The sequence below is a fragment of the Triticum urartu genome, chromosome 4, assembly GCF_003073215.2.
Source record: "Triticum urartu cultivar G1812 chromosome 4, Tu2.1, whole genome shotgun sequence".
NCBI classification, from domain to species: domain Eukaryota; kingdom Viridiplantae; phylum Streptophyta; class Magnoliopsida; order Poales; family Poaceae; genus Triticum; species Triticum urartu.
In genome coordinates, this window is record NC_053025.1 from 362,651,527 (window position 1) to 362,667,471 (window position 15,945).

Sequence of the window (15,945 nt, forward strand, 5' to 3'; positions counted from 1 at the left end):
ATACTATCTACCAGATTTGTGGGCGCCGAGATGAACACTGGGAGATGATCAGCACCAGGAAGGATAGATCAATTGCAGCTTTTATCCAGGAGCTAAACCAGCACATTCGACGACAGGAGAACCAGATGTGCGTCGACATGATAGATCTAAAGAAGGTTAAGACTAGAATCAAGGAACTGGAGGAAGAACTCAAGGCGAAGATTATGAAGAGGAAATTGAAGTATTGGTGGAGAAGAATGACGACATGATCAAGAAGATTGGAATATTTATGGGAAGCCCTACGCACTCCCATTCGGGTGGACCAACGGCGTTCCGACAAAACCGATCTATTGTCATGACACTCTCCCGGCCACTCCGACCCACTCCCAACTGGGCTAGTCCTGGGTGGCCCCGTGTCTACCAAAGACACAACGACCACCATCGTGGCCAACGTCCCTCACGGGGACCGGATCCATAATAATAACAACAACGGGCACACAAGGTTATGTATGCTTACCGGGCCAGGGAACCGCACTCCCATAACCTTTCCTAGTTGGAGGCACCGGCGAGAGGCACGACAATAGACCCAATTAGGACCTTCCCATAAAGGTAAGTGTGGTTGCACTGGTCAATTCGATATGGTGGCACCATGACTCAGCCAACAGGTGTTCAAGTTCAATTTAATCTGGTTAAACTTAAATGCAAATATGCTGAGCCACGATAAAACAACATGATACAATTACAATGTATGAGCATGATATCAACATAAGCACGGGTGCAACATAACTAGCCACCATATCAACAATGAATCATCCCCAACTAAGCATGGCATAATGAAGAGCATGAATATTACCAGTACAACACTACTCAAAGCATAACATGACCACTAGCATCAACAATAAACATCATGCAAGAACATATCAGCAATGCCATCATGCAAGCATTTAACCAACTGGATGCAATGGAACATGCATAACAACGGTACTTGGGACAAACGGCAGTCATGCACCGAAGACCATTACCAACATCAACATGTACTACTAGCAAGCATAAGCATATGAAAGGAATACTAACAACTAGCAAGGCATGACAACCAGGTGCTTAACAACATAGCAAGAAAGTAAGCATGAATCCATAAGCATTACCGAAACAACTATAACCATATTTTAAAGAAACAAACATTTAATAAATATTCAAGTTGAAAACCATGGCTACTACATGACTATCATGCAAGTGGGTATTGTGGCTTGCCTGGAGATGAAGAAACCACCGGGAAGAAGTGCGGTGAAACCGCGGAACGAAACGTCGGATGGTATGTTCTCGGAGGGGGCTGATTAGAGGCAAGGGAAAAATGGTCATTTTCACTATGAGAACACCTAGTGAAAATGTTACCAGAAGAGAGAGCTCGACGATACGAAGAAGTGAGCGTTGGTTTCACCTCAATCGGAGTTACGGTTGAAAAGTTGTGAAGGTTGGAAGAACAGGGACCAATCTGTGAAAAATTTATCACCAACGGGTCCCTGGGCGGAAAAACTGAAAGCGTATAAGTAGAAATACGTTTCCAGAGAAGTGAAGGCGTACTTTGTGCTGCAGTAGAGAGGAATACGCTTTCCAGATGGGGAAAACGTATTTCAGGTAAAAGAAAGGAAGAATGTGCTTTCATTGGAAGAAGACGTACTCCGGGAACTGTGTTTCCACTTGCCACATCAGCAAGTCTGGGTCAACGCCTGCTGTGGCTGACTCGTGGGGCCGGGGAGATGCGGGCCACACACGGCAGAGGAAGGGGCCAGGCGATCGTGTCGTCTTCCTCCTCGCGCCTCTGTTCCCTCGTGGAACAGAGCGGATGCAGAGGAGATGGGCGCCAGGGGGGCCGGCCCGCTCCGGTGGCTTCTGGCCACGACGCGGCCACCGGCTGCACCGCAGCGACCGAACGCACCCATACAGAGGGAGTACGGCCACCGGGGAGGCGCATGGAGGAGGGGAGGGGCGGCGCCATGGGGAGCACAGGAAGCTTCGGGAGGCCGGGTTCTCCGGTGATGCGGGCACTCTGGCGACGAACGGAGGAGATGGGGAGGCTGCCGGAGGTGTGGGGAGTGCCGTGGTGTAGACGGGAGAGGCTGAAATAGGCTAGAGCAGCCGGACAACGAGGTGGCCGAACTGCGGAGGTGACGGCCGGACTTGGGAGACGCGGCCATGGGGCTCTCCGGCGAGAGGAAAGGGGTTGGGGCGAACCGCGGTGACGAGGGGAACGCGGTGGACAGCTCGGAACAGCGAGGGGAGGCTTGGTTTGGCTGGAATCATGCTGAGGCCGAGGCGGCCATGGCGAACTCCAGCGAAAAGAGGAGCGGGACGAGGGTTCTGGTGGGAGAGGAGGCTTGGGGAGAGGATGGTGAGATGCGGAGGGACTCGGGCACTCCTTATATAGCCGCGGAGGAAGGCTCCGGAGCTCACAAGCGAGCTTCCGACCAAGCTTTAATGGAGGGCAGAGGGCGGGCATGGCACGAGCATGTCATTTGCGACGTATTTAAGGCGAACGGCGACGAAGAACCGATGCAGGGCCACGCAGTCGAGCACGGGCGAGCTCCTGGACAAGGTTTGAGGTCGAGACGAGGAGGGGGGAGACGAGCATAGTGGACGGAACAAGCCAGAGCACGCCTGTAGCCATGATGCCAGCGTGATCACCATGTGCACTGGCGCAAGCGGCGCTCTTTGGCGTGGCCAACCATGTCCAGTGGATGGACATTGGTGCCCTTAGTCCAACTGAAGAAATAAATCGGTCCAGGGGCAAAGAAAAGATTTGCACTTAGCTTCAAAAGTAAATCAGTAAGAAGGTGTTTGTAACTTCCTGTGGTTAAACCAGCTAGGTAACGTGGTAACTAGTTTGTCTGATGATGATCACATACTAAGGTGATGCTGATCACCAAATATTAGACTAATAGGAGGAGTTTAGATGGTGGTTGCAGTAGAAAATGCAATACTCGCCAAAATTGGTGATTTGGATGATGCACTCACATACTTGATCTTTGTGAGCTGAAATTTGGTAGAGAGGGGCTATATGATGATATGAAGCTGATGTAGAAGTTTCATGTCATTTGGAAATACCAAAGTGGCACTTGCTTCACAAAGCTTCATTCTGGACAGAAACTTGGAAAAATTACAAAGGGTAATTGGATTAACCAATTGTGATAAAACTTAGTGCGAGGAGTTGATATAGAGAGAATCATGTCCTGTTAAAGTTTTAGCTGAATTGAAGCAATATAAAATATAGTTGCTTCACAAATTGAAAATCTGACCAGAAACTAAGATTTGGAGTTGGGCTCACATAGATGAGTTACATGAGCTCATATTCTGTGGAGAGTCATGATTTGATCATATAAAGGTCCTTGCGAAATTGCAACTCATTTGGATATGCCTAGCTTGTACTTTCTTCACAATCACTTTCCTTAGACAGGAACTTTGAAAAATTGCTCAGGAATATTTACTAGGAAAATTGAGTTGAATTTTGGCATGAGCCATTGATATGGACAAGAAAAGTTGTCCAAGAAGTTTGGGTTCAAATTGGCAAAGATAAATAGCACTTGCCTCATAATGTCCCATTTAGGACAGAATAAGAAAAGATTATTGGAGGATTATTTTTGAACATGGCAATGAAATATTTTTCCATATTTGAGCAAGATAGGACCCAAACATTTATGAGAATTATTTGGGAATTTTAGGAGTGACAGAAATATAGGTTGCTTCACAACCTAGGGCTTTAAGGGTTATTCCTTTATCAGGAAAGGAATATTCCCAACAAAAAATTTTTGGATTAGGTCAAGGATGGAAATGACATGATCTTGGGATGATGATGAGGGTGACAAGCCACTACAAAACCTAGGAAGACATGATCTTCCCAAGTTTCAGAACCACATAGCCACAAAAAAAAGCAAAACAAAACCAGAAATCCAAGAAAATCAAAGGAAAAAGAAAAGGCCAAAAATCTAGGCTGTTACACTTCACCTCTAGTCTGCTGCACTTATTTCACTTGGCAGCTTCACTGCAGCTAGATCTGAAGCTTCACCAACAATGGTGGCTGGCTGTCTGAACTGATTCAAACTGTCTTTGATGTGTCTTCTCTTGCACTGCATATTCCAAGGTGAATTGCAATTTGCTCTTGGCAACAGTTGAGGCGATTGAACGACCTCCTCCTCTGCCAACATGGATTGCATCGTCATTGGGTGGTGGGGTAGTGGAGATCAGCGGATGGGTCCGACGGTGGGCAGAGTGCGCCGGGAAGAAGTGGCTGGAGGCGAAGCCTGCGGGGTTGGGGAAATCAATGTGGAGGTGGAAGCAGCGAGGTGGAGTCCCGATGGCGCCATGGTGGCAGGGCGGGGGGATCCGTCGCTGCTGCATCGAGCGGCACCGGCCGTGGAAGGCCGCCGCGGGTTGCCGGCAGTGGTAGGCTGCGGGTGTGAGGGCACTTGGGGTAGGAGTAGACGCGCTGATGGTGTATACCGTGGCAGCGCGCGGCGACGGTAGACGGTCCGGCGACGCACGGCGAAGAGGGACGGAGGGCCGGCGACGTGCGACGATGGGGGCAGGGGCCCGGCAGCGCGCGGCGAGGCGGGGCGGAGCATGGCAGGAGGTGGGGCGGCCCGATGGAGGTGGTGATCAGCGGATGGCCGGAGAGGCTGCGCGCGGATGCGGCAGCAGATGGCCGGAGAGGCTGCGTGCGGCGTCGGCAGCGGCGGCGGCGTAGTCATACGCATAGAAGGTGAGCCCTCGTGTTCGTGTGTGCGTGTGTTTTTCTTTTACAATTCTGCTCGCTCGTGTGTATTTTTTCTCGCTACTAAGGCCCAAGCCCATCCACGAAGCTCGTACGCACACAGAGCCACGTGGACCAGATGTAAGAAAACGACGGTGAACCCTACAGAGACAAAATTTAGTACCACCTCGAATATGTTTTAAATTTAAACTAAAAGCGTAAAATCATGGGAAGAAGCATATTGTGACGGTGAACCCGACAAAGTCAATCCGTGCTTTATTATTAGGGAGAGATATGCTCTACCAGCCCCCAAGTCTCCTGATTATGATAAACTTGAATGATCTATTGACTTGTGATATAGGCTGATGTTTTGACCTAGATTTTCCCCAAGTCCGATTTAAAAATGTTTAACCGGATTTAGATGATTAGCATACTTTCACCTGTAGTCCCCAAGGGTCGGCTTAATTCACGTGTAGTCACCAAGGACCTGTAAAACACTTGGGACTTTTTTTAGAAGAGTCATTTCTGTATTTAAGAATTGTTTCGACATACATTAGCCCCCAAGTGCCGAGTGGTGTTGTTTTGCAAAGCGCTTGGGGCTTTAATCATTATGACCTCTATTGGAATAAACTTTAACACACCTGTGCATGTCTGCAGACCACCATAGCTGACTTAGATTCTCAACTGGCTGATGCGAAAACCCGGTTGGCGGCTCAAGAGACTGAGATAAAGAATACTGAATCCAAACTCCAGTTGAGCCTATCTGAAGCAGAGAAATTGAAGACCAGTTTTGATGTGGAGAAAAAAAATCTTGGGACGATGAAAAAACCTTGCTGACACAGCCTGCTGAAACAGCCGAGGCGGCTCTCAAGGAAGTTACCGCTGAAGTCACCGGTTTAAAGAACCATGTGTCTCAGATGGTCTCTACAATCTTCGGTGAGTCATCATATTATTTACTTAAACTCTATTTTTGCCATCATAATGTAAGCCATCTGCTTATCCTTTTGGAAATATCTAATAGGTCCACGAAGCAGCAATCTGAGTGAAAACAGCTTGATAAAGCCCAAGGCGGTTTACACCCTGGTGGAGCAACTGTATACTGGAGCTCAACGGGCTCTTGCCATTATTTCCCCAGCTAACCAAGGACCAAACCTATTGAGTGATGTCTTGAAGAAGCTATCCATCTTACCCGCCAGGTTTAAAGAAGTCAAGCGTTCCTATGCGAGAGCCGGAGCCCTGACTGCTCTAAGCCGCTCCAAAGCCTGGGTACCGGAGCTAGACCCAGCGGATGTAGCCAAAGGGTACCCCAGCTTTAAGGAAGACAGGACTCCTTTTGATCAAGAAGATTTTGCTTCTTGCGTGAAGGAAATTCGTCCTCATGCTACCATCCTTGGCGATGAGACCAATGTTGATAAGTACTAGTCGGGTTTTGATGCTAAGAATAAAAAGATGGCGACTCCTTCATATAAAGTGACAGATCTAATCCCGCCGGTTCGCCAGCACACCTTTGCCCTGGAAATTGACCCGTTTGGTTTAATTGACGATGAGGCTGAGTTCGTCGCTCTTCGCGGCTTTGACTGGTCCCAGCCTAATTTCTAAGTGGTGGAGGAGGATGAACCGGCAAGGGATGAGTCGTAACCATCGAAACAACCCGGCCAGGATTTAAAAAACCGGCTTTAGTTTAACATCTTCTTGGGAGAACAAACAGTATTTTTGTGCTCCAAGCGCCTTGTAATACGCTAGTTTAAAAATTCATGTTCTGCCTATGCCATCGTGCATATTGTGTTGCGTACAATACTTTTATCCGTCGTGTTAACATATGATTTACATCTTTACAATATCTGTAGTGTTTGAATCTGTTCTTGTATATAAAATATGAAAATTGTCCTGGCAGTTTGTCGCCGGACGGGTCAAAACACCAAGTACATAACCATGGAAATTAACATAACTGTATAATCAAGGCTAGATGTAAGGATAAATAAGGCTGGAAAGTCTTTGATTGAAGAAAACACAGATAAGTCTATTATGAATTTTAACGACAATATCATACCTGTGATCTTGAATCTGGACTGCCGGCTTATGTGAACCGAACAGTAAGGGTGATAACCCAATCTTTAGAAGCCAATACTTCCATATGTATCATGACTGTTATACATTGGTGATTCATTGTCAAAATACCAAGCCGGTTTAAATTGAAACCATACTTACACTTAGATTTAGACAACAAAACCGAAAAAACAAAAGATTGTCTTTCAAACAATTTAAGTCAAACACCAAGAAAAATTTGGAGGATTCTGATTCGAATATGATCAGTAAACCGGACCAAAGGGGTTAACCAAGGATTCAAATACAATCATGCATCCCCCAGTGGCTTTGGCATTGCGCCGATCAAGAGGGTACCGACAGCTATGTTCTCTTTGGTTCGAATAAGACCTATGTTTGAATAGGAAGCCCCAAAATGACCTTGAGAGGTTTTTAACGACCTTGATTCGAATACGATCCAAGTTGGACCCAAAAGGGGTTAAGCTATGATTCGAATATGATCAAGAAGCCCCCTAGTGAGTTTGGCTTTGCATCGATCAAAAGGGTACCGACAGCTATGTTCTCTTTGGTTCGAATATGACATATGTTTGAGAAAGAAGGCCCCTAGTGATCATAAGGTTTAACAGCTAGATTCGAATATGATCATGAGCCGGACCAAAGGGTTAAGCTAGATTTAAAGACAATCAGCCCCTAATTGGTCATTTTAAAAATATAACTATAAAGGCATGTGATTATTGAGAATGAAAAGGACAGAGGTCCTGCTTTATTGCTTATCATAATATATACAACGTCAAAGTATGTACATTATGAGACTCGGTGGCTCAAATATAGTAAGGCCGAAGATGAGCGATATTCCACGGCCGGTGGGTCTCTTCCTCCGACTTACGTGAGTCTTTGTGCTCTCGAACATCAATGAGGTAGTATGACCTGTTGTTCAAGTTCTTGCTGACCACAAGGGGTCCTTCCCAAGGTGGGGATAATTTATGTGCATCGGTTTGGTCCTGGATGAGCCGGAGCACCAAGTCACCTTCCTGAAAGGTTCTAGACTTAACCCGGCGGCTGTGATAACGGTGCAGGTCCTGTTGGTAAATCATGGAGCGGGCTGATGCTAAGTCATGCTCTTCATCCAATAGGTCAAGTGCATCCTGACGGGCTTGTTCATTATCAGCTTCAACGTAAGCCGCCACGCAGGGCGAGTCATGATGGATGTCACTGGGCAGGACTGCCTCTGCTCCATAAACCATGAAGAAAGGCGTATAACCCATAGACCTGTTAGGGGTGGTATTGATGCTCCATATCACAGAGGGTAACTCCTCCACCCAACAACCCGACGTCCGTTGTAAAGGAACCATAAGCCGTGGCTTGAGACCTTTCAAGATTTCCTGATTTGCTCTCCTAGCTTGACCATTGGATTGGGGGTGAGCTACTGATGAAACATCAAGCCGGATATGCTCACATTGACAAAATTTCTCCATAGCACCCTTGGACAGATTAGTATCGTTGTTAGTTATAATGCTATGTGGAAACCCAAAACGAAAGATCACCATTTTCATGAACTGAACCACCGTGGCTACATCACACTTACTAACCGGCTCTGCCTCCACCCACTTTTGTGAATTTGTCAACTGCCACCAAAAGGTGTGTCTTTTTATATTTGGATCTTTTGAAAGGTCCAACCATACCGAGCCCCCAGACTGCAAACGGCCAAGTAATTGGAATCATCCATAATTCTTGAGCCGGCACGTGCACCCGTCATGCGAATTTCTGACAACCATCACACCTACTGACCAAATCCTCCGCATCAGCGTGAGCCGTCAACCAGTAAAAACTATGACGAAAAGCTTTGGCCACAAGAGACTTTGACCCGACATGATGGCCACAATCTCCTTCATGGATCTCACGAATAATTTCTTGACCTTCCTTAGGAGAGACACAACGTTGAAACGCCCCGGTGACGCTGCGATGATGTAACTCACCGTTGGCAATTGTCATTGATTTTGACCACCGAGTTATCCGTATAGCCAAGGTCTCATCCTCAGGCAACTCACCCTGGGTCATATAAGCCAAATATGGCACTGTCCAATCCGGGATGATGTGGAGATCCTCCACCAATTGTGCTTCCGGATCTGGAACAGCCAAGTCGTCCTCTGTAGGCAACTTGACAGAAGGGCTATGCAGAACATCTAAGAAGGTATTAGGTGGAACCGGATTACACTGAGACCCCAGCCGGCTTAAAGCATCAGCCGCTTCATTCTTTCTGTGATCAATGTGTTCCACTTGGTAACCCTTGAAATGTCCAGCAATGGCATCAACTTCGCGGCGATAAGCCGCCATGAGAGGATCCTTGGAATCCCACTTGCCCGATACTTGTTGAGCCACCAAATCTGAGTCACCAAAGCACCTTACCTGGCCTAAACTCATCTCTTTAGCCATCAGAAGACCATGGAGCAAAGCCTCATACTCAACTGCATTGTTAGTACAGGGGAACATCAACCGCAGTACATAACAAAATTTGTCACCTCGAGGGGAAGCTAAAACAACTCTAGCCCCCAAGCCTTCTAATTGCCTGGACCCATCAAAATGAATAGTCCAATATGTGTTGTCCGGCTTCTCTTCAGGCATCTGCAGTTCTGTCCAGTCATTGATAAAATCTACTAGTGCTTGAGATTTGATGGCAGTACGTGGCACATACTTTAAACCATGAGGCCCAAGCTCAATAGCCCACTTGGCAACTCGTCCTGTGGCTTCTCTATTTTGAATAATATCTCCTAAATGAGCAGAGCTGACCACAGTGATAGGATGACCCTAGAAGTAATGCTTAAGCTTCTGGCTTGCCATGAACACCCCATAAACAAGTTTCTGCCAATGTGGATATCTCTGTTTGTACTCAATGAGCACTTCGCTGACATAGTAAAATGGCCGTTGAACCAGATATTCTTTGCCAGGCTCTTTGCGCTCTACAACAATGGCCACACTGACCGCACGTGTGTTAGCAGCCACATATAATAACAGCGGCTCTTTATCAATGGGAGGAGCAAGAACCGGCGGCTCAGCGAGCTGTCTCTTCAGATCTTCAAAGGCAGAGTTAGCAGCATCACTCCAGATAAAATCATCTGTCTTCTTCATCATTTGATACAGCGGTATAGCCTCCTCACCTAACCGGCTTATGAACCGGCTTAAAGCGGCAACACGACCCGCCAATCGCTGAACGTCATTGATGCACGCCGGTTTAGCCAAAGACGTAATCGCTTTGATTTTCTCCGGGTTAGCCTCAATGCCTCTGTTACAAACCAAAAAACCCAAAAGTTTACCCGCCGGTACTCCAAAATCGCACTTGGCCAGGTTAAGCATCATCTTGTAGACTCAGAGGTCATCAAACATTTCCTTCAGATCAACTATCAAGGTCTCCTTCTCTCTGGAATTCACCACTATATCGTCCACATAAGCATGAACATTGCGCCCAATCTGATTGTGAAGACAGTTCTGCACACATCGCTGATAAGTCGCCTGGGCACTCTTAAGCCCAAAAGGCATAGACACATAGCAGAAGGCTCCAAATGGAGTAACAAAAGTTGTCTGCTCCTGGTCCTTAACTGCCATCTTGATCTGATGATAACCAGAATAAGCATCCAAAAAGCTCAAACGCTCACAACCCGCCGTAGCATCAATGATTTGATCAATACGAGGGAGAGCAAAAGGATCAGCCGGACAATCCTTGTTTAAGTCCATGTAATCCACACACATACGCCAGGTGCCGTTCTTTTTAAGCACGAGCACCGGGTTAGCCAACCACTCGGGATGAAAAACTTCAATAATGAACCTAGCCGCCAAGAGCCGGGCCACATCTTCTCTAATGGCCTTGCCCCTTTCCTCATTGAACCGCCGTAGAAACTGCTTGACCGGCTTAAATTTTGGATCAATGTTGAGAGTGTGCTCAGCGAGTTCTCTCGGTACACCCGGCATGTCAGAAGGTTTCTGAGGGAGTCCTGGATTAGGGGGTCTCCGGACAGCCGGACTATCTCCATTGGCCGGACTGTTAGACTATGAAGATACAAGATTGAAGACTTCGTCTCGTGTCCGGATGGGACTCTACTTGGTGTGGAAGGCAAGCTAGGCAATATGAATATGGATATCTCCTACTTTTGTAACTGACCTTGTGTAACCCTAACCCTCTTCGGTGTCTATATAAACCAAAGGGTTTTAGTCCGTAGGACAACAATCACAACATACAATCATACCGTAGGCTAGCTTCTAGGGTTTAGCCTCTCTGATCTCATGGTAGATCTACTCTTGTAACACCCATATCTTCAATATTAATCAAGTAGGACGTAGGGTTTTACCTCCATCAAGAGGGCCCGAACCTGGGTAAAACTTCATGTCCCTTACCTCCTGTTACCATCCGGCCTAGACGCACAGTTCGGGACCCCCTACTCGAGATCCGCCGGTTTTGACACCGATAGTTTCCATGCAAAGATCGTCGACTGTCCGGATGCGGAGGCCTTAGCGGCTTTCAAGCACAACATCCAAGGAGAGTGGCTAGCCCGGCACCTTGGTCAGGAAAAGCAGAAATCTATGGCAGCCTCACGACGCTCATGACTCACTTTTGTGCGGGAGAAGACAGCTGGTTGGCTCGCAGTAACGACATATCAAAGAACCATGGTACCTCAGATACCAAGGATGGCAACAGCAGGTCACGTCGCAACAAGCATTAGCGCCGCATTAACGGCGAAAGTACTGAGGATACGTCAGTCAATGCCGGATTCAAAGGCTCTAAACCCGGTCAGCGGAAAAAGCCATTCAAACAAAGTACGCTGGGTCGGTCCAGCTTGGACCGTATACTCAATCGCTCGTGTCAAATACACGACACCCCAGACAAGCCAGCCAATCACACCAACAGGGATTGTTGGGTGTTGAAGCGGGCCGACAAGTTAATCGCCGAAAACAAGGACAAGGGGCCGCATAGCGATGACGAGGAAGAATCCCGGCAGCCGCACACCGGAGGACAGAAGAGGTTTCCCCCGCAAGTGCGGACAGTGAACATGATATACGCAACCTACATCCCCAAGAGGGAGCGGAAGTGTGCACTCAGGGACGTATATGCGTTGGAGCCAGTCGCCCCAAAGTTCAACCCTTGGTCCTCCTGTACGATCACCTTCGATCGTAGGGACCACCCCACTAGTATCCGTCACGGTGGATTCACCGCACTGGTCCTAGACCCAATCATCGACGGATTTCACCTCACTCGAGTCCTTATGGACGGCGGCAGCAGCCTGAACCTGCTTTATCAGGACACAGTGTGCAAAATGGGTATAGACCCCTCAAGGATCAAACCCACGAAGACGACCTTTAAAGGCGTCATTCCAGGCGTAGAGGCCCATTGCACAGGCTCAACTACACTGGAAGTGTTCTTCGGATCCCCGGATAACTTCTGAAGCGAAGAGTTAATCTTCGATATAGTCCCGTTCCGCAGTGGTTACCACGCGCTGCTCGGACGAACCGCATTCGCTGGATTCAATGCGGTGCCACATTATGCATACCTCAAGATCAAGATGCCAGGACCTCGCGGAGTTATTACAGTCAACGGAAACACAGAGCGCTCTCTTCGAACAGAGGAGCACACCGCGGCCCTTGCAGCAGAAGTGCAAAGCAGCCTCTTAAGGCAATCTACCAGTTCGGCAAACAGACCGCCTGGCGCGATCTGAGCTCGCATAGCAATACGGCGGCTACCCCAATCCCAGCCCAACGACATTGTTCGTGCCGCGCGTACATAATTACACATTAAAAATACCATGTGCACAGGTGGGGAGGGGGGGCACAACCACGGCACGCCCCAAAACGCGGCCTAAACCGCACCAGGGGCTTCCCGTTTGGTTATTTTTATTTTTCTTTCGGGACTTCAATCTCTGGAAACACTGTCCGGCAGCTCTAATTCTGAACACATGATACAGCAACCAAGGAGGCCGACAACTACGGAATTGCCAGGTGGATTACATATTTCATATAATTCCTCAGCTCGCCCTTGGAAGGGACATAGTCCTACTATTTTGCTTATTACACTATCTGTATCACTCTGCTTTAATGCAATTTTTCAATATACAATGCGTGACATTACGACTATTATTGTGTTCTTGTTATATATATATATATGTGTGTGTGTGTGTGTGTGTGTTCATTAACGACGCCTTGCAACTATACACTCTGGTACGGCCGATGCACCAGGGGCTTACGTACCCAAAATATGGTGTGAAAAGTCCGAACACTTTCACAAGTGCGGCACCCCGAACTTATAGCATTATATGCATCAGCTTCGAATCATGTCTTTGGTCAAATGTTGGGTTTTCCCGGCTCCTATGTTTTGGTACTTTACGTTCCGCTCTATCGGCTAAGGTAGCGCTAGGAGAACTACTGCGATTGTGCCCCGGTTCTGCCGGGCAGAGCACCTTAGTAGAGAAAGCTAAAACTGACTGTCATGATAAGGCGAGAGACTGGTCGCTGTTCGGCGAGGTTTTTCGAGTCCCTAAAGACTTATGCCGCTTAGGGCGAGGGGCCGGCTCCGTCCGGCTTACAGGTGTGTATCGCGCCCCGAATTTGGCCTTCCGAATACCAAGGGCTTCGCCGAAATTTAAAATTATAGAATTCTATGGCTAAGTGAGAGTGATAAAGCATTATTAGTCCGGTTGCCTTGTTCGTTGTGCTGAGCACCTCCCTCAAAGGACCCAAACATGGGAACAAGAGTGCTTAGGTTTATCCCGAACACCCCAGCACTCGTGGTATGGGGGTAGAAGCCGAGGACTAGCCATCTCTCAAATTGGATAAACAGCCAAACAGAAGGTAATATTTTAAATTCACACAAGCGTTGCATAGCGCATATGAAACAAGTTTTCATCTCGCAGGATAAAAAAATGAGCAAGTCTCATTCAAATATTACATTTTGCAAACACTCATCCGTGATAAGACGGGCGCCCGGCAGAACACCCTCGTAGTACATCTCGGGGTGGCGGTGCTCCTTACCCTCCGGCGGCCCCTCCTTGATCAGCTTCACGGCGTCTAGCTTGACGCACTGTGTTTTTACACGGGCAAAGGCCCGGCGTGCACCTTCAATGCAGACGGATCGCCTGACGACCTACAGCCGTGGGCAGGCATCCACAAGCCGCCTCACCAGGCCAAAGAAGCTGTTTGGAAGGGCATCGCCAGGCCACAACCGGACTATGAAGCCCTTCATGGCCTGATCGGTCGCCTTATGTAGCTCAGCCATCTGCTTCAGCTGGTCACTCATCGGCACGGGATATTCGGCCTCAGCATACTGAGACCAAAACAGCTTCTCCGTCGAGCTTCCGTCCTCGGCCTGGTAAAATTGTGCGGCATCGGACACACTGCAGGGCAAATCTGCGAATGCTCCTGAAGAGCTCCGGATTCGGGTAAGTAATCGGTAAATTACTTTTACATGCTTGCTTTGCATATAGAAAGACTTACCCCCCCGCTATCTTCTTCATCGCGTCGATCTCCTGAAGGGCCTTCTGGGCCTTGGCCTTGGCACTCTTCGCGCTCTCACGGGCCGCGGCAAGCTCAGACTCTCGCGTCTTCAAGTCAAGCTCCAACGCCTCATGCTTCGTCATGAGAGCCTGGAGCTCTTGCTGCACCTCGCCCACCCGAGCCTCGTGCCTCTCTCGCTCAGTGCACTCCTGGGCCGTCTTCTCTTCGGCCTGGGACAACGCTTGCTTCAGGGTCGCCACCTCGGTCGTGGCCCCTGGCAAACATATAATGATCCTATCATTTAGCAACCCCGTCCTTTTTCTCATCTATAGACGGGTATTACTTACCCTTGTTCTCCTCGAGCTGCCTCTTAGCAAGGCCGAGCTCTTTCTGGGACCCCTCGAGGGCCTCCTTCAGTACGGCGACCTCCGCAGTCAGTGCGGCAGACGCCAGCAGCGAAGCCTGCATATGTATGTTGACATACTTATATTAGACTCCTGCGATATTATTTGATCCTCTGTTTGGCTTTTCTTTGTGAACACCGAACAAAGCATCAGGGGCTACTGTCTATGCGGTAATATTTCTACTACATTTTAAAACACTTACCTAGAAGCCTGTCAAAAGGCTAGTACAGGCTTCAGTCAATCCGCTCTTGGCGGACTGAACCTTCTGGATCACCGCACTCATGATAGTGCGGTGCTCCTCCTCGATGGAGGCGCCGCGAAGCGCTTCCAACATAGTGTCCGGCGCCTCTGGATGGACAGAGGTCGCTGGCACAGGCGTCTCACCCTCCTTAGAAGGGGACCGCCTACCCAAGCTCGGAGCCGTTGGAGGGTCTGGCGCAGTGTTCGGCTGAGGGCCGAACTCGGAGCTCTCGGGGACCCCGTCCCCTCGGCTCTCGGAGTCCGGAAGGTCGCCTTGAGGCGCCTCCGGGACTGTCCCCCTCGATCCGGTGCCTCTTGAGATAGCACCTCGGTGTCGTCGGCTGGATGTGGGGAGGTGGCGGTCGGGACTGGATCACTATCCATGTCCGACGCGCCCAGGGAGCCGTCCGAGGATACCTCGATATTTGCTCGGGGCGGCCTGCACAATTGAGTTCGGCGTTAGGGAAAGCAATGCGAAAAAGGAATCCTATGGGTTACTTTGGTATCCGAATACTTATGATCTCCCCTGGGGCTTGGCCCTAGGCAACCACTCGTCTTCACTTTCGTCGGCGGCGGTGGAGCTGTCCGGAAGGAGCGTCCTTCCCTTCTTGGACCCTCCGGCCTCCCCAGTTGGGGCGCCCTTCCTTTTCTTGTCTCCCCCAGTCGGTGGGGGAGCCTCTTCTTCCTCTTCCTCATCTTCGGGGGAAGAGTGCGCCGCAGACTCATCGGACGGTGAGTCCGACGACGCTTGGCGTCGGGAGCTCTTTCGAGCTCCCTTGGCCTTCTGGGTCTTCTCCGGAGCCTTATAAGGGGCCGGAGTCAACATCTTCGCCAGAAGGGCGTCTGCAGGGCCTTCGGGCAAGGGAGCCGGACAGTCGATTTGTCCGGTCATCTTCTGCCAGTCCTGTTAACGGCACGGGAGTTTAGATCCCGCATAGAATCAATCTATATAGAAAACAAGTATCCTGTGAAAGGTAAAACAACTTACCACACTAGCGTGGCGCTTTGCGCTGAATCCGCGATCCTCGGTAATGGGGGGAGGGACCACGGCGCCCTTGAACA